The 24,443-nt window shown below is 43.5% G+C and overlaps 1 protein-coding gene and 4 non-coding genes across 5 annotated transcripts in view; 2 read left to right on the top strand and 3 right to left on the bottom strand.

Moving 5' to 3' along the window:
- The window catches only part of LOC111138601, an 896,555-nt gene that overhangs the window by 79,485 nt on the left and 792,627 nt on the right, over positions 1-24,443 (bottom strand). The window lies entirely within an intron of this gene.
- TRNAS-UGA lies at positions 2,279-2,360 on the top strand. Its single transcript has one exon. It is a non-coding gene; the product is annotated as a tRNA-Ser (tRNA).
- On the bottom strand, positions 9,680-9,751 carry TRNAQ-CUG. The gene has a single exon. It is a non-coding gene; the product is annotated as a tRNA-Gln (tRNA).
- Positions 16,382-16,463, bottom strand: TRNAS-AGA. The gene has a single exon. It is a non-coding gene; the product is annotated as a tRNA-Ser (tRNA).
- On the top strand, positions 22,451-22,539 carry TRNAR-UCU. Its single transcript is given in 2 exon segments — positions 22,451-22,487; positions 22,504-22,539. It is a non-coding gene; the product is annotated as a tRNA-Arg (tRNA).

Genomic DNA, 24,443 nt, shown 5'->3' with positions numbered 1-24,443 from the left:
GGGATGTAACTGGGTGAAGGGGATTAAGGAGGAAGGGCACATGACTTGATGAACGGTGTTCTTTGCAACTGAGGAATCACGAAACTCTACCTCTGAGACTAATAAGATATTGAATGTTAACTAAATTAATTTAAATAAAAATTCTTTGCTTAAAAAAGAAAAAAAATAAGTTTTAGGTTATCCATATAATGGAAGATCTTGTACCAGTCTTTTAGAAAACTCACAACCATTTGATTTAAAGGATTGTCCCACTTATTTTAAAACTTCCTTTTTCTTCATCCATATGCAGGCATAAATATGGAACAGATCCCAAATAAAACAGTTCCCCAAACTTAAAAATAGGAAGATTTATATTACAAATGTTAAAGACTTAGAAAACTGTTCTCTGTCTCCGTGTTCTTTCAAAATTATTTTTTAAGAACCCAGTTAAATGTCAGAAAGCAAGAAGGGATGGAAAAGTTTTCATTAACTTTGCCAATTGCTAAATGGCATTGATTATTTGAGAAACAAGTTCAAGGTGAATGCTTTCACTGTGGATTGCACTGAGCAAGCCAGCATTAATCCAAGAGCCATTTAAAGCAAATGCCAACTCGGGGGTAACATCAATAAATAAATCAATAAAATGCATTGTCCTGCTATTCATGTATAAGACTTGATTACTTCACATTGTAGTAAACAAACAAAAACGTTAAATCATAACTCCACAACCCAGAAACCAACTCTAGAAACGTTTTGAAGTATTCCTTCCTTCCTCTCAGTATTTTACATGTACAAAGTCTGTCTCATTGAAGTCATGTTTATTCCATACTACTTTGTGGGTGAGTATTACACCGCAAACAGAGAGATAACAGAATCTTCCCAAATCTCATTTTAGTGTCAGATGGAGCGAAACTACTTAAACATTCACCCATTTTTAATATATTAAACTATCACAATGGGAAATGCAAAGGTTTTTGTTCACTGCATGGTTTTCTTTGTTAAGAATTTTTTTTTTTTAATGTTTCCCTAGGAGAGGGCTTCTCAAACTTCAATGGGTATCAGAAGCCGCTGGCAGGCTTCCTATTAAACCAAATTGCTGGGTCTCCCCACCCCGCCCACTCCCCCGTTCTGATTGTCGGATCTGAACTGGGTTGGAGAATTTGCATTTCTCAAGGGACTCCAGGTGGTGTACACGCTGCTGATGGGGACAATACTTTGACAAGCTCAAGGACAATAAAGTTCAAAATAAATGTACTGGGTTAAACATTATAAACCCTTTCTGAGCCTAATGGAAGTCTATAGCAAATGCCATAGAAAACGGACTAGAATACAGTGAGGGGAACATCATCGTTACCGAACCCTAAAGGAAAACAGATGTGAGAGAGCTTTAACTCTCAGAGGAGTATATTCGGCCTCAATCCTGGGGGTGACATTCCTTTAGTATGTGAGATTCTGTCTAAATCTACCAGTTTATGCCCTGGGAACGTGCTTCCGTGACTAGGATCCAGAGAGAGGTCCGTGGTTTTAGGGTTTCTGACATTTCCATAAAACGTGATCGGTCCGAGTGGCCCCCTCCTTATCCCAGTCTGGTAAACCAGAGTCTCTGACCCCAGAATCGGCCCTGTAATTTGGCTCGATCTATTCCAACATTTGTGTGTTTTCATTTCCTTTTTGCGCCTCTCTGTGCTGCGCGGGGCGGAGCGCAGGGCCTTGGAGACCGAGTGCGCTCGGAGCTCCCCTTTCCCGGGTGGGGAGCCACTGTGCGGCCCCTCCTGTCCCTGAGGGATCGGAGACCTCCCCGCCGGGGCTTTTGAGATCAGGACGGAAACTAGGCCCCCGCCTCCCTCTCCGCCCCAGAGCGGCTTAATTGGTTCTTTTGGAAGAACAAGTCGAATGCCACCGAATAGAGTCCTGATTTCGATTTTAGCCCCGAAGTCAACAAGACATTCCACACTTCCCATGACCCTTTTTTCCCGTCCCTCTCCTGCCTGCGTTTGCGAACTTGACATTGTTCAGGGCTCCCTTTCAGCCCGGCTGGCCTTCCTCAGGATCCCGAGCACGAGGTGTGACCGTGGTGGCCGCGGGTGGCCGTAGCCAGGGGACCACCCCCGCGCCCCAGGCACTTGACTTTCCAGTCTTCTATCCCGGAGCCTGTAATGGCCCTGCTATGACCCGGCTGGCTCTTTATGTGCTGGGGGTGGGCTCCTTCCTTCTCCAGGGAGAGACTGCACCTACCATGGGCGACACTCCCCGCAGCCCCCAGTGGTTCACCCCAGCTCTTTACGCTGGCACCAAGTAAGTAGTCGTGGCCGAGTGGTTAAGGCGATGGACTTGAAATCCATTGGGGTCTCCCCGCGCAGGTTCGAATCCTGCCGACTACGGTTTTACTAGGAACTGAACCACGTTCCCGCAATCTAGATCGTTCCCCAACGCTCCCGCAATCCAGATCGTTCCCCAACGCGTATCCTCCACCTGCACCGGCCGATACGGAGAGTGCACGCCTTCCCCTGTTCGGAGACGCCTTTTCAAGTGCCAGCGTCACCCTCCAGACAAGGTGCGGGAAGTTCGTCTGATCCCTCAGCTCATAGCTCCAGCCCCTGGGCTCCGAAAGCGGGCTGGCACTCCCCTGAACCACTCTCCACGCAGAGCGACATTAGGATTCATGCGACATTAGGATTCATGAAAAGTAGTGACGCTAACAGGTAATTTTATGGAACACCTTGAGCCAAGAAGATAGGAGGTAAGCGGGAGCCCCATGATAGTGTATTTCCATTTAACCCATGAGGAAACAGCCCAGTGCTGCACAATGAGACGTGTTGACTGAGAACCAAGGTTCTCCTGAGTTCCTTAGGAGACACTCCTAATATTGTCAGGTTGTTTGCAGACTCGGGGATAGATGTGTTACTACCCCAAAATAATAGATAGTGGGTCCTATTTTTTTCAAGCCCTTACTACACACACCACTCCAAAGACTTTACGCATGTCATTATTTGTAGACCTTTACAACAGATCGATTTTGCAGACTACAAGGTCCACAGAGATCCAGCCATAAATGACTGAGAACTGATTTGAGAGAAAGCGAAGAGCTATTTTGGCCCCAGAGATGGAGAGAAATTGGAATAAAGCTCCATATGCTGGAAAGGAGTGAGATTTTGAAAACTCTACAAAGCCTCAATCCACATATTTGTTGGAAAGGATTAATGCTTCAATTCTGCTGCATGGGGACCCCAGAGCTGATTCTTTTGTCCCCACTACCTACCTCCTATAGCACTTTCAGGGGATTAAAGTGTTTCTGAGGACTTCACAAATGATTGGAAGAAACAAATAGTAGATTGAGAGGCTTATGAGTTCTTGTCCAGAAGGAAGAAAGATGGGAGCAAACTTACCAGCGAGGAAGGAGAGATGGCAAGAATGGGGCAGTGGGGAAAAGGTGACCACAAACACAGAGGAAAACACCAGATATTTCCTTGTAAAGTTATGTGATTTTGAAGATAAAGAAATAATTCCTTAGGGAGCCACTGAAGAAATCACCTTATTCCAAGGGGAAAAATCATACTGGAAACAGCATTCTCTAGAATAATATTCAATGGTGTGAGGAAGTGGGAAAAACAACAACAAGATACTTGGGAAACATAATGTAAGTCTAAGACCACATCCAGCTCAGATGTATTTTATGTCAAAGAAGGTGTATTTACCGCAGAAAGTATTAGGCAGCATTTAAAAGGAGTAGATTCACATAGAACTATATGGAGGAATCTAAAAAAAAAATTGTGAAAATTTCAGAGCAGAATGAGATATCTAGCAAAATATCACATGGAATATAAAATTAAATACACAAAAATATTGACATCTGCTTTGAAGAAAGAAATTCCCGTAAAAAGCTAAACATTAGATACTTTTTTATGTTAGATACTTTTTTTAAAAAAATTTTTATTCATTTGACAGAGAGAGAGAGAGAGAGAGAGAGAGAAAGATCACAAGTAGGCAGAGAGGCAGGCAGAGAGAGAGGGAAGCAGGCTCACCGCTGAGCAGAGAGCCCGATGTGGGGCTCGATCCCAGGACCCTGAGATCATGACCCGAGCCGAAGGCAGAGGCTTAACCCACTGAGCCACCCAGGTGCCCCAATGTTAGATACTTAAAAAAAAAAAAAAAAAAAAGATCTTATTTACTTGAGAGAGAGAGAGAGAATACGAGCGGGGGCTTGGGGGCAGAGGGAGAAGTGGACTGCCCCCTAAGCATGGGGCATGGGGCTCCATCTCAGGACCCTAAGATAATGATTCTTAACTGACTGAGCCACCCAGGCACCCTATGTTAGATAATTTTAAAGTTAACTTTGTGGGAGAGATTAGAGGGAGATCACTATGGAGGTAAAAAAAAATCAATTAAAATTATTGTTTTTACATATACTAATTTACATCTGGGATAGTCTAAAAATCTGATGGGACATCTTCAAAGACATAATCAAAGAATCTATATATATATATATATCATTAGAACGACAGAAATTTCTAAGTGTCGATAGTCTAGGGATATCAATGCTTGTGAACTGATTATTGGAAACTATGGAGTTATTTTGGTAACAAATCTGGCACCATTTAATTAAGAGAAGGACAAACATACCACATGATCCAACTTTTCTTTCTGTCTTGTGCTATATATTCCACAAGTCTATGGGAAGATACTCATCTATGTAGTGGTGTTTGCACCTGTGGGATTTTTTTTTAAAAGATTCTATTTATTTATTTGAGAGAGAGACAGTGAGAGAGATCATGAGCGAGGAGAAGGTCAGAGAGAGAAGCAGACTCCCCGCGGAGCCGGGAGCCCAATGCAGGACTCGATCCCGGGACTCCGGGATCACGACCCGAGCCGAAGGCAGTCGTCCAACCAACTGAGCCACCCAGGCGTCCCCACCTGTGGGATTTTTAATCAACCTCTTTGTTCTAAGACTTGGTGAGTTGATCAAACTGGGTGGATGCACCCACTGAATTACTAAACAGCGAGAAGTTACAAGTTAAATGTAAAAACTGTATGTGCCCCACTGGATTGCTCATATAAAATAACAAAACACATGCAAACAGAACTACATATTTCACAAGAAGACATTCAAAAGGAAGTTAAATAGTCAGGGGTGGGAGGTCAGGGGGAAGTTACGTAGTAAACAGTAGAATACTTGCTACTGGAGTTAGAAGGCATAGAACGTTCTATTGTGAAAGGGAAAAATCAATCAAATGAAAACAAAAAGCTGTATATGGACCAATAATGGTAACATGCTTTGAACTGGGGAACATAATTAATTCCAATGCCTGCTCTGAATTCCAAAAAACAGATTACAGCTCTTAACATTATGTGGATCCTGTCGATGACCTCCAGCCAGGCTACCAGGAACATCCCTGTGGCTGAGCAGGCTGGGTTTGTTATCCACTGCAGTGAGAACACACACTAGAGGGGTCTATGGAGCAGGATGTTAGGAAGAACGATTTCAGGATTCCGTTGGGTGCTTTGGGTGAGGGTCCAAAGTAGCAGGGTTCTAATCTAGATTAGAAAGTGTCAGAAAGGAGGAGCAAGTCTACAACTGAGTATCTCAACTGATCTCGTTTATAAGGAGGTAGACTAGAGTGAAGGTAAAGCCATGATTAGTAAGGAGTAGCAATCATTTGCTTTAGACAGAGGGAGGTCTGGTATTTTGTGGGTGGCCACAGTGACCTTGGTTTGGCTTAGCTTAGACAAAGTTGTGATGTCACCTGTTGGTCTCACTTTCCTATGGTCTCAGAGGAACCATGTCTGATGTTGATATTCGGTGAGATTATGCCCAGTAGGAGAATAATGTGGCATGGCTTGAATGCCAGACCAGCTTCCGGATGTTATAAGTTGCTTTCTTCCCCTTTTTTCCTTCCCCTATGGCAATGCTTCTCTTGTATGAAATTCTTGTTTACCTCTTAATTTCAAAATTGAAATTCAACATATTGAAGTTCTTGTGGGATAGGAATGAGGAATATTGATTTTGACCAAGGTCTTTGAGCTCCATCTCACAATAGATGTGGGTAACGAGGGACATTAAAACAATCTCAAATAGGGCCTTGTGTATGGTGTGAGATGAACAGACTTTGAGAGGATCAAAGATTACTGGCATGATTAATTCTATTTAAGGACAATTCATATACCAGAAATCCCTGTACCAGGCCTGTCCCCTCACCTAGTAGGAGGGCCTATTTAGTTTGTAGACAATAAAGTGATCTATTCATAGAATGTCCTAGGAAACAGACATTACAAGGTTGTCAGTGTAGATGGCAACACTCTTGATGGGAGAGCATTACAAGACCCTGATCACACTTGGAAACTTCATCAGCAATATGCAATGAGTGATGGATATCAACGGTGGGCAAACTACATCTCTACTTCCTCTGGATATATACTCATCTACTTCATTCATGCCTTCCTCCTTCTTAAGTTAGTCTGGGTCTTCTCATGCTTAATCAGAAAAAAAACAGAAAGGAAAAGAATCTTCACAATCCTTCCTCCTCTCTTCTATAATAATCAGACTAGTCCATATGGCTATGGGTTTTAATCAAGTATAGTGGCCAGTTTTTGGTGTAGAGAAAATATCTGCTGACAATATCTTCTTTAAATGTTCTGGTTTGGGGGATGCCTGGGTGGCTCAACCAATTAAGCGTCTGCCTTCGGCTCAGCTCATGATCCCAGGGTCCTAGGATTGAGTCCTGCATTCAGCTCCTTGTTCAGCGAAGAAACCTGCTGCTCCCCCTGCTTGTGCTCTCCTTCTCTCTCTGACAAATAAATAGAATCTTTTAAAAAATTAAAATAAATGTTCTGATTTTGAGTCGGGTACAATTTTCTGATAACAAAATGTATGCAATAAAGTGAGGGTTTTACCATTGCAGAGTTGAGACATTTTCTGCATTTTTTAAACATCTTAATTTATTTTTTTCATGTTCCAAGATTCATGGTTTATGCACAACACCCAGTGTCCCATGCAATATGTACTCTCCTTCATACATTTTTCTGCATTTTTGTCTGTAAAAGAAAACATACACATCTTGGACTATAAAAGAGAATAAAGCAAACTTCAATTTTGACCAAATGAAAAGCAATCTCTATACAAGGATGAGGAGTGGAAGAGTAGATTGCACATACTCTGAAAGTCAAAGGAGCATGATGATGTTAGGAGTTAATTGGGCACTTAGGAAATCAGGGCCAGGGTCCCCAACAAGAAAGCAACAAATTCAGGACAGCTAAGACAAAACTGCACTAGCGTCCTGCTTTACAACTTAGATGAGACCACAATAGCATTCTGTCTAGCAACCTTTGCAGAGGTGAGTTCTGCAAAACATCCTGAAACCACAATGAGCTCTGATACATCGGTCACTATCACAAGTTGAGCAGTTACTCTCCACATGTCAGCCCAAAAGACCATCAATCCCTGAGCACTAACCGGACAGGCAGACAGGTGCATGATCCAAGCCCTGACTGGGACACCTTAGCAGCCAGCCCACAGGAGACCCACACTCAGGGTGCTCAAGATAGTTCTGCAAAACAGCTTATAAAAAAACCCTTAGATTCAAACCCCCAAATGTCAGCCCTCTCAGGCCCCCTCCCTTTCTGGGAGCTTTGTACTGCGGCTCAATACACTGTCGTCCCCTCTTCATCTCATCTGATCTACCTCTTCATTCCTTGAAGCAGCACAACCAAGAACAGTGGGCACTAGGGGAACAAAAATCCTGTAACGGTAAGACCCGAATCAGTATTTCCCCAGTGCAGTGCTTGCAAAAACTCCAGAAGCACACAGTATTCTACAGTTAGTAACACACTGTGTGAGAGAAAACCACAGATCTCTGGTTTTGGACAATGGAATGGCAGGAACTGTACGCAGCTCATTGATTATGAAGGAGAATCTGGATATGAAAGTTTGACTAAACAGATTACACAAAGGGGCAACAGGAGAAGGAGCCGACAGGGAACAAGCCCAGCGGACAGAGAGAGAATCTGCAGTGGCCACACTTGGAGTTAGTGATGTGTGTTGGCTGTAAGGAGAATAACAAGCTCACACACATCTGAAATCATAATGAGACCATTTGTTTGGAAGGAATCTTCCAGCCCTTAGAGAAATGTCTGCAAATTTTCAAGCCAGGAGAAAAACAGACTCACTTCATCTAAAACAAATACTATACTAGAATTTTTTAAAAATTGAAGGCCTATGCAAAATAGTACAGGAGCAAATGAAAAAAGGGAACTTCTATAAATAATGTAAGTAGCAAAGAAACAGGAGTTGTTACTCATTTTTTATGACAAAAAGGGATTTATTTTATTTTTTTATGAACATATAACGTATTATTTGTTTCAGGGGTACAGGTCTGTGAATCATCAGTCTTACACAATTCACAGCGCTCACCATAGCACACTCCTCCCCAGTGTCCATCCCCCAGCCACCCCAGCCCTCCCACCCTCCTCCACTCCAACAACCCTCAGTTTGTTTCCTGGGATTAAGAGTCTTTTATAGTTTGTCTCCCTCTCTGGTTTCCTCTTGTTTCATTTTTTGCCCCCCTTTGCCTATGAGCCTCTGTCTTGCTTCTCAAATTCCTCATATCAGTGAGATCATATGATAATTGTCTTTCTCTGATTGACTGATTTCGCTTCGGATAACACCTCTAGTTCCAACCATGTCATTGCAAATGGCAAGATTTCATTTTTGATGGCCGCATAGTATTGAATTGTATATATATACCACATCTTCTTTATCCATTCAACTGTTGAAGGACATCTGGGCTCTTTCCATAGTTTGGCTATTGTGGACATTGCTGCTATGAACATTGGGGTGCAGGTGTCCCTTCGGATCCCTACACTTGTATCTTTAGGGTAAATACCCAGTAGAGAAATTGCTGGGTCATGCGGTAGCTCTATTCTCAACTTTTCAAGGAACGTCCATGCTGTTTTCCAGAGCGGCTGCACCTGCTTGCGTTCCACCTATGGTGTGGGAGGGTTCTGAGAAAGAGGGCTGTTTGGTATTCTTTTGGTGACACAATGACCAGATGAACATTGCAATGAAAATATTATTATGGATGCCCCCTTAAATTTTTACTTTAAAATATCTTAAATCTATAGATATTTTAAAATGCAATAATGCATTTCATATGCTGATGTACGTAGAATCACCCAACTTAAGACTTCCCACGTTTGGTTTGTGCGTGTGCATGTGGAAAGTCTGTCCATATGTTACATATATATAAACTGGGCTCAGCAGCTATAGGGGCGAGGAGGGGGCAGAAATTACAGCTAGACACCATGATAGAAGAGAAATTTGCTATTCATTGTCTGTATATTCTCCAATACTATTAGAATTACTTATTTCCCATGTCTGAAATATCTAAAACATTCATTCTAATGTGCACAGAAAATGAATGTCCTATAAGTGGATTGTTGCTTTTTATTAGAGTTGATTTTCCAGTCACAGCAGAGTGCGGGGCATTTGCCATTTTCCTCCTGTATTTACTTTTGATGCTTCTTTTCTTTCTTGTAAAATAAACTCTATTAAGCCAGGATAAAATTTATTCCTTTTTCCTCACCCAGACTCAGACCCCTCAGGACTTGCAGAAACTCATAGGAGACACCAGGGACAAAATTGACTTTGGTCATTTAGGTGAATAGTTCTTTCCCAGGAAAAAACAAAAATGGGATCAAAACACAAGGCAGGTTCCACCAAGACTTGAACTCGGATCGCTGGATTCAGAGTCCAGAGTGCTGACCATTACACCATGGAACCCCACATCAGGTGGCTATTGGCATAATCCTCTATGATGAGCTTCAGAAACTCTACTGAAAGCACTTACTTGAATTTATGAGTCAGAATTCTTAGTTCATGTCCACCCATGACAGTCCTTGGATAAGAACTGGGAGATTTTATTTTATTTTTAGCTTATCTTCTGCCACCTACATGAACCCATAAAGTCCCCCACCCCCAGCTCAGGCACTTAGTGGTCCTAATCCTCTTTCTTCCTCATTAAGAAAGAGAGTGAGCACTTGTTATACATAGCATTACTGGACTGAACGTCCTATATTCATTGTATGATTTAATGCTCAAACAGTGGGTGAAGATACGGTTAGTCCCTATAAAAACAGGGGAACAGGCTTGGAAATTTCCTATCTGTGATCTGCAATTCTTCCCAGTTTCAGTCATGTATTTTTCTCCACGCACTATATCTAACTATCAGGTATATTGCTTCGAGGAAAACAAACTTTAATGTGTCCCTGGCTGGCACATTCATGGAAGGAAACCCGCGAGAGGAGCTGCCTTACGAGGAAACGAAGCAGGTGCGCCGCAGAGAAAGGCGGAACTTCTGTCACGTGTCGCGGTGGGTAAGAAGCTTGCGGGAGATGCTGCGTTTCACCATCTAGACCCTGGTCAGACTCGCCTTCCTTGCGAGGAAGGTGCCCAGGGAAGCCTGCCAAATTGTACCCCAAACGTTCTTTACTGCTGCTCCACAGAGACTTTTTCTCCCCCCGAGTGCTCTTTGGCCAAAGAACAGGTTTCTGGGCGCAGCACTGTGTTGGCGGGACTCCCGGGGTGCAGGCTCCCTTCCCAGCGCGTCCCAGGACTGCAGGACGAGTTCCAAGGGCAGCAGTCTGTGCCCCTGCAAAGCCGCGCGGTGACTACCTACCCCCGCTCAGGACTGGGTTCCTGCGGGATCGGCAACCTGATCTCCGGTCCCGCACCCGGCTGCGCTGGCCATCCGGAGGACGGCGGCCACACGAGTGTCCCCCAAGAACTGGGTGGAACCAGATCACAAAGGCGGTCCACCTCTCTTTCCAGTGGTCTCAGTGATAAAAACAAACAAAAAAAACAAACTTACTAACAAACAAAACACAGGAAACTTGCAAAAAGCCCAAAGTCAAACAAACAAAGACCCAAAACCAAAAAAACACAAGGAACTTGCAAAAGTCAACTCCAGGCAAGACACGAATCCCATGCAAAGCCTTTACAGGGCCTGGACCTTGCTCCAGAACCTTGATTTTGCTCAACTACACAAGTGCATGTGATCTCCAATGAGGCAAGAAGTTGTTACCTTGTAACTCACGAGAGCAAGTGCAAAAACATTGCCACAAAACATAATTTTAAAGGGACTGCAGAACCAGAGCTTGCAAAATCCCGAGCTGAGACCTTTCTCTCCTACTTCAGGAAATAAGCCATTATCATCTCAGGCTTGGGGATAGCCGGTGTGCCCTGAACAGCCACTTCTTGGTCTGAGGCTACATATGTATATATCTGGAAAGCAGGAATAAGGAACTGGGTAAGGAAGAAATTATAACTGAAACAAAAAAATGATTTAAACGGAGAAATATATATTTTAAAGTTCTTATTGTAGAAAAAAGTCATTAGGTTAGTGCCTTCTACACAATCATTTAACTAGTTTTACTGAATTTCTAGGGAAGACTGGGTGCTACGCAAAGTCCTAGACACTGTAAAAGTAAACAAGACAAAGGCATAATCCCTGTCCTCATGGAGATCAGCATCCGCCAGGAAGGAAGCTCCCTAAACACCAACAGGAAACACAGCTCACACAGGGATAGGTAGGACCAAGTGCTTGTAACTGGCTGTCTAATGGCATGGTAAGATGCAAAGCTAAAAAGCAAATAAAATCAGGACATGTTGGCTTACACAAGAATGGATAATGCTACTCTGCAGAGAGAAAAATGGAAAATACGAGTTCAGCATATGATCCTGATTATAAAAGGGGGAGCAGTGGGTTGCCTGGGTGGCTCAGTCAGTTAAATGCCTGCCTTCCATCCAGGTCATTGGGAGTCTGCCTTGGCCGGGAGTCTGCTTCTCCCTTTGCCTCTCCCCCTGGCTTGTGCTCTCTCTCAAATAAATAAATAAAATCTTAAAAAAAAAAAAAGATGGTGTGGTTTATCTTAGACAGCAACAAGACAGTAAAATGAAAATGGGAAGAGTTGAGTTCCCTAACAGACTTAGAATTAGGGCTCCGACAGCCTCCTCGCTACTTAGTTCTACTGGCTGCTCCAGCAATGGGCTGTGAACAGGCGCACCAACAAGGGGACAGCCAGTGAGCATGAGAGCTTGCAAATGTGCTTCCCTCTTTAATATATTGGTGAGCACTCGATATCCTGGGGGAAAGAGGTGTTCAGTCCATCTAGAGAAGCTGCTTGGATGAGTCAAAAAGAATTTGTTGGCTCTCATGACCATTGAGAGGCAAACCATTCCAAAGAATTCACAAAATTATTGAAGACGGTGCCCCCAGACTAATGCTTCCCTGCATTTAGGTTCTTCCTTTATACCATGTAGCCTAATCGTAACCATTAAATGAAATTCCTCAAGAAAGATCAAAGATAAAGCAGCTAAGGAAACAACCTCTTTAAGTTCAGGCTGCATGACTCACTAAGCTGAACACTGCACCTGAGCCATGCTTGAAGCTGAGATTCTCGTCCAACCGGTTCTGATCTTCTGTCTCCTACCCAGTTAGACAAATCTGGGTCATGCCCTGGGGGTAGAACCAGGCTCATTTTTAAATGGAGGAAGATCTGAAATTCTACCACAACTACTCTTCAACCTTAATCTTGAGTTTCCCACGAGAACAATTATTTTTGAATTACATTGTCCTCATTCTTTTTGGGGAAGGAAACATGCAGAAGTGTTTCTAAGTAACAATACTTCTCTTTAAGTCTCAATAGATCTGCTACAGCTTGTGTAAGAAACACATTTTTGTCTAGGGTTTTTCTTGTGGTAATTGTCCAACACCTCATAGCTCCAAATCAAAGCTGTTACATAAACCATGCTTTATCCAGAATTTCTTGCTTCTGGAAGACTAAGAAATGGAGAAAAAAATTCCAGGTAATGACAGAAGTAAAAAGAGACACAGAAAAAACCACAACCATAGTGACATTTTCACACAATATACCTCTCTGAAAAACTAATAGAAAACATGAATGGAAAAATAGCCGTAAGACAAAATAATGCCAACCATAGACACACAGGGAGAGCAGTGCACATACCAGCTTCGGGACTCAAACCTTTTCCAGACACAGATGAAGTGATCTCAAATTTGACATTTTACTAGGCCACGAGTCAAGGCTCCAAAAACGTAACGGGGTTGGATACATGCTATTATTTCACAGCAATAAAATTATGCCAGAAACCAAAGCACGAAAATGAAAATCTTTTTTTTTTTTTTTTACAAAATTAATAAATATGCTTCTAAATAATTTATGGTTCAAGGAGAGGTCGCAATTGAAATTAAGAACTGTTTTTGGAATAAATGAGAAAAATAGTACATATTAGAACTATACCAGTACTGTGCAGCTAGAAATGTACTTAGAGAGACACCCTTATGTACATATGTATAAATAAAATAAATGCCAAAGAGTAATGATCTAAGCATTCATTACATGAAATTAGGAATTAACCACATTTTGTTTAGCCACCCATCCGTGGATGGACACTTGGGTTGTTTCTACTTTTTGGCTGTTGTGAATAATGCTGCTATCAACACAAATGCACAAATAAATACCTGTCTGAGGGGTGGCTTAGTTGTTGGGCGTCTGCCTTTAGCTCAGGTCATGATCCTGGGGTCCTGCGATCAAACCCCGCATCAGGCTCTCCCACTCCTCCTGCTTGTGTTCCTTGTCTCACTGTATTTCTCTGTCAAATGAATAAATAAAATCTTAGAAAAAAAAAACCCAAACCCCCAAAATCTGTTTGAAACAATGCTTTTAATTCTTTTGGGTATATACATAGAAGTGGAATTGTTCGGTCCTATGGCAGTTCTATTTTTAATTTTTTCCAGCCTCATTGTTATATAATTGACATCTAGCATTGTGTGAGTTTAAGGTATACGATGTAATAATTTGAAATAGGTATATATTGCAAAGTGATTACCACAGTAAGTTTAGTTACCGTATCCATATCACATAGTTTCAATTTTGTGTGTGTGCGTGGTCTATTTCAGAAATGCAATGTGATTTAACATTCAAAACTCAATCCATAAAAATACACCTTTTTAATGTATAACATTAATAAGTAAAAGAATAATTATGTAATAATCAAAATACACGTATAGAAAATATTTGGTAAAATATAGTTTCCAAGGGCGTCTGGGTGGGTCAGTCAGTTAAGCATCCACCTCTGGCTCAGGTCATCCTGGGATCAAGCCCAGTGGGGAGCTGCTCAGCTCCCATGTTTTATCCAGAATTTCTTGCTTCTGGAAGACTAAGAAATGGAGAAAAAAATTCCAGGTAGTGACGGAAGTAAAAAGAGACACAGATAAAACCACAACCATAATGGGACATTTTCACCCAATATACCTCTCTGAAAAACTAATAGTAAAAACTAAATTTACATTTATGTAAATGGAAAAATAGCCATAAGACAAAGTAATGCCATCCATAGACACACAGAGAGAGCCTGCTTCTCCTTCTCCTCCCTGCTCATGCTCTATGTCTCTCTCTCTCTCTCTCTCTCTCAAATAAATAAATGAATAAATAAAATTTTATATTCATATTTTTAACTTAAAAAGACTTCTATTTTCTAGGTATTTACCCAAAGGATACAAAAATAGTGATTCCAAGGGGCACATGCACACCAATGTTTACAGCAGCAATGTCTACAATAGCCAACTAGGGAAACAGCCCAGATGTCCACTGAAGGATGCATGGCTAAAGATTAAGTATAGGCATATAATGGAATATTACTCAGCCATCAAAAAGAACAAAAGCTTGCCATTTACAACACCATGGATGGAACTGGAGGGTATTATGCTAAGTGAAATAAGTCAGTCAGAGAAAGACAAATGCCATATGATCTCACTCCTTTGTGGAATTCAAGAAACAAAACAGATGACATAGGGGAAGGGAAGGAAAAATAAGAGGAAAACAGAGAGGGAGACAAAGTATAAGAGACTCTTAACTCTAGGAAACAAACATGGTTGCTGGAGGGGGGCAGGGGGGATGGGGTAACTGGGGATGGGCCCTAAGGAGGACATGTAAAATAATGAGAACTGGGTGTTATACGCAACTGATGAATCACTGGACTAATAATATGCTACATGTTAATTAAATTGAATTTAAATAAAAAATTAAAACAGAAAAACTTGTTTTTAATAGTTACAGATTCATAGCAAGTTGCAAAAATAGTGCAGAGTGGTTTCATGCACCCTTCACGCACTTCCCTGGTGGGTTACTTCTTACATAACCAAAGCTCAATATCAAAAGCAGGAAATTAATATTGGCTCAGTGTTCGTGTATAATTCTATCTCAAGTGAAAGAAGCTAATCCCCAAAGGTCACCTGCTATGCAGGTTCATGTAACCAGTAACAGAACACCACGGCAACAGTCTCCCACCGCCTCCCCTTAGGGTCATGCCCACACCCTCTGCCCCCCATCCCTAAACGCCTGGCAAATGCTCATTTGTTCCAATCTCTATAATTGTGTCATTCTGATAAGCTCATGTAATTAGAATATACAGCATGTGACCCACGAGATCGACTTCCTCCTCTCAGCATTAGTGCCCTTGATGTGCTTCCAAACTGTTGATTCATCCTCCGTGTCCTCCTCTTTCTTGCCGACTAGAGCTCCCGAAGACACACTGCTGTCTGTGTCCTCACTCACCTGCTGAAGGACATTTGGTCTGTGTTCAGTCTGGGCTATTACAAGTAAGGCTGCTATGAAGGATCATATCCAGGCTTTTGCATAAGCATAAGTTTGCATTTTGCTGGAAATGAAGAGTGCAGCCCATGAATCATACAGTATTTTCATGTTTTATTTTGTAAGAAATGGCCAAACTATTTTCCAGAAAGGCTGTGCCATTTTCCATTCCCACCCATAGAACGATTGTATTCAATTTCAAGAACAGTCTCAAAAAAGGTCAGACTGTAGGAACAGGAAACATAGGCGGGCACCAGCAGTTGCTCGTGGGTTTGGGAAGTGGCTATGAAGGGTAACACAGGTTTAGGACTGACAAAACTGTTCTTGTCCTGATTAAGGCAGGCGGTTACACAAAAATATGCATCTTCTTTCAAAAAGTCAATTTTACTCTACTATTATCTTCTAAATTAAAATAAGAATAGCTTTCATTTTGTGGCAGAAATACCCTCTACAATTTATCTGAGGGACATTTTCACCAAATTGTCTGTTTTGGAAATAGCTTCTTTAGAGCGGGGTTTTGGGGAGAGAAAACTCAGAGACATCCTTAAATTCTGCACAACGCTGGGCGCAGCTCTATTCCTTCTTGAGAGCAGGATTGTACTCACTCCGTTTTTTTCTGGGAAACACAGGGGAGCCCAGACACAAGCCCTCCTCCCCCATACCGCTGTAACAGGATCAGGTTGCCGGGAGAGCTAAAGGGGACCTCTCCTCGAGACAAACTGGGTAAAAGCTCAGGCGACGTAGTCGGCAGGATTCGAACCTGCGCGGGGAGACCCCAATGGATTTCTAGTCCATCGCCTTAACCACTCGGCCACGACTACTGCTGTACATTACACTGGGGTTCCCAGAAGTACAGAAGGAAATGTAGGCGAGTTAGAGGCAAGCTTCTGGGGCGGCAAAAGTGTGTTCAGTGAGACGGACAAAGACCCGCTGGTTCAACGAAGCCCTGGGGAGGAGGTCGAACGCCCCCGGTGGCCCCCGACGTTTAGGAGCAAGAGGACGAGGGTGCTCCCTACAAGCATCTTCGTTTCCTACGAAGTTGAAGTCGATTCATAAACTACCGCCTGCTTCCCTTGCGGGGAACCTGGGAGAGTGCTGGGTGCTGGAGTCTCCGAAACTGGGAGCATATTTACTCGGGCCCCCGAGGGGCGGGGGGGCGGGGTTAGGGTAAGCACAGTTTTAGGCCTGGAAGGGAGCAACCTTCTTCCAGAACTCGCAGGCCGGGGTGCTCTGGATGACACTCCGAGAGAGATACGTTGCAGGGAAGGAGGGAAGGAGACACTGTCGCTGATTTGCGTCCCCGGTGCAGGGAGAGCGACAATTTGCTGAGAACCGCTCTGGGTCCCCTCCCTCCTTGGTGTCCCCAAGCTCCAAGGCTCACACTCCGAGTATTCATCTCATTGCATTTGTAAAAGTGCTTGCCAAACACCAACGCGTTTTCGCTTTCCATAGGGTTAGAAGAAACCTGTAGGTATAGACGGTCCAGAAGTTTCATTTCCCCTGAGTTCTTAGCTGCTTCCTGAAAAAATGGTTTGGGTTTGTTTTGTTTTTGTCAATGCAAGAGCCCATTTTCTTTCGATTGTCACCAACACAGCACGTTTCCTGTTCTCCTTTTTACGTTTGTAACTCGGCTTCCTTCGGCAGAATTTCCAGAGGCTCTAGGGGATCGGGAACCATTCAGAACAAAATGGTGGAGTGTGGATGCTGGGGAGCATTTCATGCCCAGCAAAGTGTCAACGGGCAAGAGGTGAGAGCTGCTGGATAAGATGCCTCTTGAGGAAACGGAGGTAACTGCTTGGATTTAATACATTATATTTAGCCAGAAGTAACAAAGTGTCCTTTAAATAGAGCTCTATTCAATTCAGATATCACTGGGAATGGGGAGGGAGGGGCTAGATCTCATTAAAGATAAAATATTTTCCTTTTTTTAGGTACGGAAAAGATAAATCACACTATCACTTATGAACAGAAGGAATGTTTTATGGAAAGTAAGGATGTCTCACCGGCAATCTTTGGAAAATTCCCCACTCTTTGCTTTAAAAGATTGTGCAATGTTTTAAAGCTTTACTGTCTGCCTCTCTCCATTGGAATTTTGGGGTGGACACTTGTCTTGAGTTTTCCTAAAACGTTTTTTTAAGTTGCAACTTTTTGATATTAACATAATAACCTCATAAGAGTTCTTCATCAAAGTATGCATGCAAAATCATTCTTAAGGTCTAATTAAATGTCGGCAGGTTAGAGACGCAGAGAAGACTCCAGGAATTCTGCAAACCTCTAACTGGTATCCACTAGTCAGGAAACAAACTCGAGAGCCATGTCATTGTGAAGGGCACCGAGGAAGACAGTTGATCAAAGCAAGGGCTACTGAGGAACACTCAACATCAAAGTCCTGGAGTCCACAAGTGGAGAATTCATTTTTCTTGTGCCGAATGAAATAGATGTTTCTCCTTCATGACTAGAAGAATCTTGGGCAATGAGGACTGTCTCATACTGGGATGGAGGGGGGTGGAGAAAACAACCCACACACCTACCTCCCGGAAACTAGCAATAGCAGCACTTGGGTGTATCTTCTTTTTCTCTCCTCCCCCTTCCCCCCGTATTTTGAGTGCAAAAAAGGGGGGGGGGATGGTTGAAGTCACACAAAACATAAATTGTGCCAATATCTTCCAGACAAAAACCATCAGGAATACAGAAGAGGTCAAACAGTTTGGGACCCCTGGGTGCATCTCAGTAAGAGGGTTTAATCTTGTGTTAGGTGATTTGGGGGGTTTAAAGAATCAGGGCTTCTCTGGACCGTATGCTGTGTGGAAGGAGGGAGTCATTTTAGGATTGGATAGCTTAATAAATCCTATCCCGAAGGAAAGAAGACCAGAGCAGTGCTAAAACTAGGATTGGTCAAGAAGCTGTGATCCCTCATATTGGACAAGATGAGGAGACACTGGGTCATTTTTTGTGGCTTGACAATATTGGTGTCTCTGGGTCTGTTCTGTGTATGTTTCACGTTTGTGTTTGTGTTCAGACAGGATGGCAGTGTGATCTTATTTCCGTCTTAATCCATAGATGGTCACTGAAGGGCCTGGCCTGACTTCTGCGTTCTGTGAAATTGCTTATGTTAAACAAAAGAACATCAAGGTCTTGCTGAGAATACCAGGTCAGCTCCCATGTGGCAGAAGCTGCTTTTCTCTGTCTCAATTTTGTATTTTACTAATTTAATTGCGTATTATATGACCAACACTCCTCCCCCCCCCCCCAGGCACTTCTCAAATGTCATTTTAGTGGCTTTCTAATGTTCCCTTACTCAGATGAAGTCGGAATCAAGCAAATAGTTCCCCCTGCTGGACTTCTATGTTATTTGTGCTCTGCTCTTCTTACCCTTTTTTAAAAACTGTAACTGCTTTGTGCACAAAACGTTTTTCTGTAGTTAGGATTAATTCTGTAAGACAGTGTTTTGCAAAATGAATTACCGATTTGACTGTTTTCAAGCTCCAAATGAGCTGAAATACCCGTGTGTGTGAGGTGCTAAGGTTGCAGGAACAAAGAACTTCTTGTGAGAATGTGAAGAAGGAAATATTATTCCCGTCCCCACGAGGAAGATAGAAGCTGGTGACATTTAATTGCAAACGAGAATTTTGCGGACAAGGGCTTGAGGAAACGTTTCCTTGTAAACTGAACATTTGACGGATCTCCTTGTGTTCCCTTAGAGGGACTTGTGTTTTCAGCCATTCAAAGGAAGCCAGCTCGGCACCCTCCTGCTCGGAACCGCGGGCTCGCTAAACCCAGAAGCAACCCTATTTACAAAACGGCTCAACTTTGCCTGATACTTACCCGTTTCTACTTGTCCTTTCCGCTTCGTGAGAGACAGAAGGTCGCTGGGTCCGGCTCTGGAAAATTCGTTCTCTGGGATGGTGTCCTTGGGGCCCGGGGCGGGGGGGCGGGGGGAGGCAAGGTCGGGGCGGAGCAACCCAGTTGAACGCCATCTGCGAGTTCCCCCGTGAAAGTAACGCAGGTGAGTGCCCTTCAGGCCGGCTCCTCTCCCACCAGCTTTTGCAAGTCCGGGGCTGCCCGAGGCGCCGCTGGGTTCCAGCCCGCCTTTCTGGGGTTCCCTGGACTTAGAGCTGAACCCACATGTCCTCGCAGATCAGTGCCTGGAGAATGGACTAAGGTCAAGGAAGCTCGAATCTCACCATCCTCAATCGGCTCTGGATTTACTAGGGGTTCGTTCTTGAATCCAAGAACCCTTGGAAAAGCCATGAAATTCTTTCTTGCAAAATTAAGTGTGTGCAGACGCTCCACACACCAGCCACCTGTCACACTCACTAGTATCTCACGTTAGCCCACGTGGACAGCGGCTCGCCTACCCCGCACTTTCATCAAGAGTTAACATTCTGGGGGAGCGAGAATGGCGGGGCGGGGGGGTTGGCTGTGTTCAGTCGCTTAAGCATTCAGCTCTTGATTTTGGCTCATGATCTCCGGGTTTTGAGGTCATGATCTCAGGATTGGGGGATCAAGCCCGCATGGAGCTCACTCGGCAAGGAGTCTTTCTGTCTCCCTCTCCAACTACCCCCATCACCACCACTAATGAGTGAACATTCGGTGGGAGGGGCCTGTAGGGTGGTTAAAGAATTAGAAATTCTCTGGGGTTTGTCTGCAGAGGTCCCAGTCCTGCTGACTGGTTGCTAAGGGGCAAGCCAAGGAGACATTTAGTTAGTTTCATCAAAGATGTTTATTTAGAGAGAAGAATCAATTATTTAGGAAAGTTAATACATGATCTGCTGTCAGGAAGGTCTTAGAATAAAGGTGTAGCAAATAGCATCCATATGACCAATGGCATCAGCCCTTCGATAAACTCAGATTGGAGAGGATGGATACTGATTGCTGATAATGTCTACAAGAACAGAGGTGCCTATAAAGTGTGTGTATACCAAGTGTGGGGGGGACAAACTTCACTCTTAAAGATGTCCATCATCATTCAGTCAGTTGTCATAGCAGTCGGGAAACAGCAACCCAATTTTCTGAGCCACCAAAACAGAATATCCTTTCCTGTAAATGAGGATGACTAGGGATGTAGTGCTGGTCCAGACCCAGGACCCTCCTCAGTGCAAAAGGTGTTATCAGTGACACAGAGGTGGGCCAACAGGCACAATTTAGAGGCTTAGGAACCGGAAGAGAGGGGATTGTTGGAAAAAAGCAAAAACTATGTTTTCACACAAGTCTATGGTCTGAGAGATCTGGGTTCTCAGTAAACCAAAGCAGTTAATCCAGTTAGTTCGACAGCACAGTCTAGAAGATGTGGGGACCGAGAGTCACAACAGTGAGGATAAATAAATGCTACAGCAAACTTTGGATTCACATGCTGTGTACTAGAAAAGTCTACACAGTATTTTGAGAACGTGGCTGCATCGTTAGAGTAGCCCACGATGGAGAAATGGCCCCGAGGACTGTAGAATAAAAATAATGTTTATGTATCATCTCTGCATCAAATTCTTTATTGGAAAACATGTTCTCAGATGAGTTTTTAATATTAGTGAGATAAGAGGGAATAAGGAACAGAGGAAGATTTCATTCCAAGGACACTAATTCAGGGGTTTGTTACAGATACAGTAACAAGTGCTTGAAATAATTAACTACTCTATAGTCTAAGGCATCTTATTTTTTGCTAAAGGACCCCTTTCAAGTGAACTTTTTAAAATTGCGATATAAACTAATGAGAAATACATTTTACCACTGTCGGCCCCAAACAACTTCCTTTCACTTGAAAGCCTTCCGAATCCTCCGAAAACAATATGTGGGCGTAATTATCTCAGTTAAGTAGTCTATAGTATCCTTAGTTATTTCTGTGGATTGCCGGATCTGATCTGCCCCTCTGACTTGTGCTTTGTGAGGATCTCAGATACTTCGGAAGGAAGGAAGGAAGGAAGGAAAGGAGGGAGGGAGGGAGGAAGACTTCCATCTGGTAAGCAGATACGTGGGCGTAGACATGACATCCAGGAAACAGGACGGAGCCGCGCTCGCCTCCGGCTCCGGGGCTCTGGGGCTTCGAGAACTTCTCATCCAGCTCAGTCTTCAGCTCCGGTAAACACGCGTCCTTTCTACACTGCAGGTTTGCAAACCGTTGGCAGATCCAGGACTCTGCGTCCTAGGGAGTCCCTCCTCGGTGACCGTCCCTGCCACCTGGCCCTCTCTGTCCACAGGACCTTGACCGATGGCCGCTGAAGGAGCCGGGTGGTTGGAGCGCACGGTCCCACAGAAGAGAGGGCGAAAAGAAAATTCCCGAGCTGGGAAACCTGGAGTATTTCCAAAGATGCTTGGACGCATCCAAAAATCCGTGGGTCGCAGAGTCGTCCTTCGCTCTGAGCAAAGCACAAGGAAGCCCCCTTTCCAACAACAGCACGGGTGGGAACGGGAAGGGCCTCCCTTCCGTGAGGGAGAACCCCGGACAGAGCCGGAGTGGAGGGAGGGGGACCCGGCGACGTGTTAGGAATGTCTTCCAAGGCCGCTTACTGGGAGCTCCCCCAGATTCCATTTTCGCGAAGCCCACGGCCCCCAGCGTGTTGGTGCATTGGCCGGATGCAATGAGATACGGTTTTTGATCCTTGATTAAACTCTTATCTTGCAGAGACAAATGACAATGGTCCCTGGAAGGATCAGAAACTCCCTGAGTCGGGTATTGTGTGTCCCTTGCATTGCCTTGTTTCTGTGCTTCTTGAACTTTCGCGGTGACTAAAGCAGAGTAAGTTTCCAGAAATGTAGTATATGAGAACCAAACAAATAACGACCTTAGAGCCCAGCGTGACCGCTGTAATTCACAGGCTCTGTGGCGCAATGGATAGCGCATTGGACTTCTAGCGCTGATAGAAAGAGATTCAAAGGTTGCGGGTTCGAGTCCCGCCAGAGTCGCAAGCGTTTTGTTTCCTCCCAACGATTTCTCTGTTCCCGTAAGATCTGGACGTTTTGCCCACAGTCAGCTTTCTCACTTCGGTGGATTTCGACTTCTTCATAAACAATTCCACCTGTGTCTAGAGGGGGGTTAATGACCAAATGGAGAGAAGTGGACGCGCCCAGCGAAGGTGAAGTGTGGAAATAAATACTAGTACTTATTTCTTCGTCATGAGAAACAATTTCCAGCTCGCTATTTTCCTGGTCTTGGCTGGAGGCCCGCAGTCAGGCGTTCCACACGGTGCCGGCAAGAATCCTGCAGCGGCCGCTTGAAACCCCCGGGTCTTCCCGCACGTGCTGCTCAGCAGACCCTCGCTGCTCCGCCGCGCAAGCGCTCACGGGTGGTGAAGAGGTTTCAGTTCCGCAAACTTAACTAAAGTTTAATTTGTTTTTAAATGAATGGTGGATGAGATCAGTAAAGATTATCCCCGCTGAACTGTAGAGATGGAGACAAGAGACAAAATATAAGTCTTCTTTCCATCCTAGAACACTACTTCCTTAATTCTGTCCACTGGTGCCTAGTTTCAAGTATCCTTTCAGAAATTCTGTATGTATAGATGCGTTCGCCATAAGGGAAAGAAACAGACCCACTGTATTTCCAGCAGCGTCTGCATCTGGCACCGTTCCCTAAAGGGAGAATTGCTTGACCTTTGCATGTTGAGCACGGGTTTATGAATGTTCCAATAAAGCCTTTTTCTTAAACCCCATCATGTGGTACGGTGGGTTTTCTCCTCCTCCACTGGTACCACAATCTGGCAACGATGCACCCCTTCCCTGTGATCAGCTAGTGTAATGACTAACCTTCTGTAGAATATCGCCCACTACACACTCCTCCTACTCCTACCACGCACATCACATGTCTAGCAGGTCAGGCAAAGGGACCCCTATTTATTCCTGCATAGATTTCTCAGGAAATTACAATGTCTTACTATAGCTGCAATGCCACTTTTGTCTAATACTAAATTTACACACGTGTGCATGATTTCTGAATTCTCTATGCCCTTGCATGTTTTGTTTATCCCTGCACCAATGCGTGTTCTTAATTAGATGAGTTTTCTAGTAAGGCTTGACACCTAGTATGGTAAATACAACTATCTTTTTCTTCTTCGAAATTCTCCTGACTGGTGCAATCCCAGACTCACCTTTTCTGATTATCTTCCCTCCAGGATCACAATCCTGCACTGCCTGTTTCCTAAAGTCTGTTTTCTAATGGTTATTTCATACACTTTTTTTTTTCTGGTTTTCTAATTTTTGTATAGCCAGAGGACAACTCCCCTAGCTGTTAATCCTTGATGGGTGGAAGTAGAAATTTCATTAACAAAAATAATGGACCACAGAGAAAACCAATTATTTTCAACATTCCATAGTACTTTTGTTAGATTTTTAGATTATCTGATCAATCCATGGGTCTGTTTAAGTACACTCTTAATCAAATGATTGATGACTTTTTATCTACATATTCTATACCTGTATCATTTTTCTTCATAAGGAACCATTTTAATGTATTAAGTGTCTACATTTTTATTATATTAAAACATGACATGTTTTCTTACAGAATATGTAATAATAGTTTGTGTTCATCCTTTTTATATTACAAAAATTATACTTTGTATACATAGCTTTCTACTTCTGCTTTTTCCATAACTGTCATTATCTTATCTTATTTATATGTCATTTAAGTGCTGATCATTACCAACACATCTACCATAATTTATCTTTTTTATTGCTTCCAAGAAGGTGTCCTCTTAGCTCCTGACACTACAGGTAACTCTGCCCAAACACCCTCAAACACATCCCTTTATGGATTTGGACATACCCCAGGGAGCAGAGGTTAGAGAACCTGTTATGCCTGTATTTTGATTGTG

The sequence above is a fragment of the Enhydra lutris genome, unplaced genomic scaffold, assembly GCF_002288905.1.
Source record: "Enhydra lutris kenyoni isolate GAN:26980312 unplaced genomic scaffold, ASM228890v2 scaffoldscaffold93, whole genome shotgun sequence".
NCBI classification, from domain to species: domain Eukaryota; kingdom Metazoa; phylum Chordata; class Mammalia; order Carnivora; family Mustelidae; genus Enhydra; species Enhydra lutris.
The sequence above is the reverse complement of the archived record's forward strand: the minus strand, read 5'-3'. Positions and strand labels throughout refer to the sequence as shown.